Here is a 2,830-nt window from a genome sequence, read left to right as displayed (position 1 = left end):
TAGGATGGGAAAGACTAGAGATCTCTTTAAGAAAATTAGAGATACCAAGGGAACACTTCATGCAAAGATAGACACAATAAAGGACCTAACAGAGCAGAAGATATTATGAAGAGATGGCAAGAAGAGTACAGAAGAACTATACAAAAAAGATCTTCATGACCCAGATAATCATGATGGTGTGACCACTCACCTAGAGTCAGACATCCTAGAATGTGAAGTCAAGTGGGCCTTAGAAAGCATGAAGTGAAGTAAGTTGCGCAAAGCTCAGTCGTGTCCGACTCTTTGTGACTCCATCGACTCTAGCCTACCGGGCTCCTCCGTCCATGGGATTTTCTAGGCAAGAGTACTGGAGTGGGTTGCCATTTCCTTCTCCAGAGGATATTCCTGACCCAGGGGTCGAACCCGGGTCTCCCGCAGTGTAGGCAGACGCTTTACTATCTGAGCCACAAGGGAAGCCCTTAGAAAGCATGACTACCCACAAAGCTAGTGAAGGCGATGGAACTCCACTTGAGCTATCTCAAATCCTGAAAGCTGATGCTGTGAAAGTGCTGCACTCAGTATGCAAGCAAATTTGGAAAACTCAGCAGTGGCCACGGGACTGGAAAAGGTCAGTTTTCATTCCAATCCCAAAGAAAGGCAATGCCAAAAAATGTTCAAACTACCGCACAATTGCACTCATCTCACACGCAAGCAAAGTAATGCTCAAAATTCTCCAAGTCAGGCTTCAACAGAACGTGAAGCGTGAACTTCCAGATGCTCAAGCTGGATTTAGAAAAGGCAGAGGAACCAGAGATCAAATGACAACATCTGTTAGATCATTGAAAAAGCAAGAAAGTTCCAGAAAAACATCTACTTTGACTGTGTGGATCACAAGAAACTGTGGAAAATTCTTCAAGAGATGGAGATATCAGACCACCTTACCTGCTTCCTGAGATATCTGCATGCAGGTCAAGAAGCAACAGTTGGAACTGGACATGGAATAACAAACTGGTTCCAAATTGGGAAAGGAGTATGACAAGGCTGTACATTGTCACCCTGTTTGTTTAACTTACATGCAGAGTACATCATGCGAAATGCCAGGTTGGATGAAGCACAAGCTGAAATCAAGTTTGTCAGGAGAAATATCAATAACCTCAGATAGGCAGATGACTCCACCCCTATGGCAGAAAGTAAAGAAGAACTAAAGAGCCTCTTGATGAAAGTGAAAGAGAAGAGTGAAAAAGTTGGCTTAAAACTCAACGTTCAGGAAAGTAAGATCATGGCATCCAGTCCATCACTTCATGGCAAATAGATGGGGAAACAATGGAAACTGTGACAGACTTTACTTTTGGGGGGGCTCCAAAATCACTGCAGATGGTGACTGCAGCCATGAAATTAAAAGAAATTAAAAATTTCTTGCTTCTTGGAAGAAAAGCTATTAAAAAGCATATTTAAGCATATTAAAAAGCAGAGACATTACTCTGCCGACAAAGATCCATCTAGTCAAAGCTATGGTTATTCCAGTGGTCATGTATGGATGTGAGAGTTGGACCATAAAGAAAGGAAGCACCGAAGAATTGCTGCTCTTGAACTGTGGTGTTGTAGAAGACTCTTGAGAGTCTCTTGTACTGCAAGGAGATCAAACCAGTCAATCCTAAAGGATATCAGTCTTGAATATTCATTTGAAGGACTGATGCTGAAGCTGAAACTCCAATACTTTGGCCACCTGATTTGAAAAACTGACTCATTTGAAAAGACCCTGATGCTGGGAAAGATTGAAGCCAGGAGGAGAAGGGGACGACAGAGGATGAGATGGTTGGATGGCCACACCAACTGGATGGACATAAGTTTGAGCAAGCTCTGGGAGTTGGTGATGGTCAGGGAAGCCTGGTGTGCTGTAGTCCATGGGGTTGTAAAGTGTCGGACATGACTGAACTGACTGACTGAAGAGTTTTTTCTGAGACCATAAGGCTCTCAGACACTTTTGGATGCTTCTGGAGCAGTACAGGTCTCATAGCATCCAGAGGTTTGATGCAGTTTGATACAGACTCCTGGGAGCAGCCAGCACTGATTCCAAGTATGAGCCTGGGAAACCATGTGATGGCTGGTGGTCTAGCCTTGCTCTTTCTCCCAAAGTCATACCTAAATGAGAGCAAGGACCTCTCCTCTGGGTTCAGGGTGCTACTCAGTCTGGATGGAGAAGGTTTGGGAAGTTCCTCCCTTGGAGGATGCTTGAGTGCAGAGGTGTGGGCAGTGTGTTGAGGGGCTTCTTGGTGTAGGAATTAGCCATCACGTGTGCTTAGATTTCCATGTGACCATGAGGCCAAAATGTGGGGGTTATCTTAATGGGGTTGTGAGTTAGCGGAGGGGATGGGGGTCTGTCCCTTCCCTCCTGCAGAACTGGGTCAATCTGCCCTCTGCCCGCCCCTATTACTCGTCTCCAGGGGCTCCCTTTCTTGTAGGCTCTCAAAGGTCTTGTCTGAGAAGCCAGAGACTTTTGCAGTGCAGCGAATTCTGAAAAGCAGAGGAAAGGTCTTTGGGTTTTTAGACTCTCGGATTCACGCATCTGGCTGTGGAACCTTGGGCAATCATGGCAGCCCTCTGAGACCCAGTTGCCCTGGGTGTCAAACGACTCTTTTTGCATCAGCCCATTTTGGAGGGATATGATTCCAGAGGGAGGCAGGAGGTAGTAGCAATTCTCCAGGCGAGACCAGCAAGCTGAGCCCGCGGTGGGTCAAAAGTGCGCCTGGGTCAGTTTCTATTCGGGGCTTCAGCAAGGATGGCCCGCAGCAGCGTGGGCGACCCCGCCCGGGCCGCACACAGGTTAGCCGGGGACCACGCCAGGAGAGGC

The sequence above is a fragment of the Ovis canadensis genome, chromosome 7 (assembly GCF_042477335.2).
Source record: "Ovis canadensis isolate MfBH-ARS-UI-01 breed Bighorn chromosome 7, ARS-UI_OviCan_v2, whole genome shotgun sequence".
Classification (NCBI taxonomy): domain Eukaryota; kingdom Metazoa; phylum Chordata; class Mammalia; order Artiodactyla; family Bovidae; genus Ovis; species Ovis canadensis.
This window is presented reverse-complemented; position numbering follows the sequence as displayed.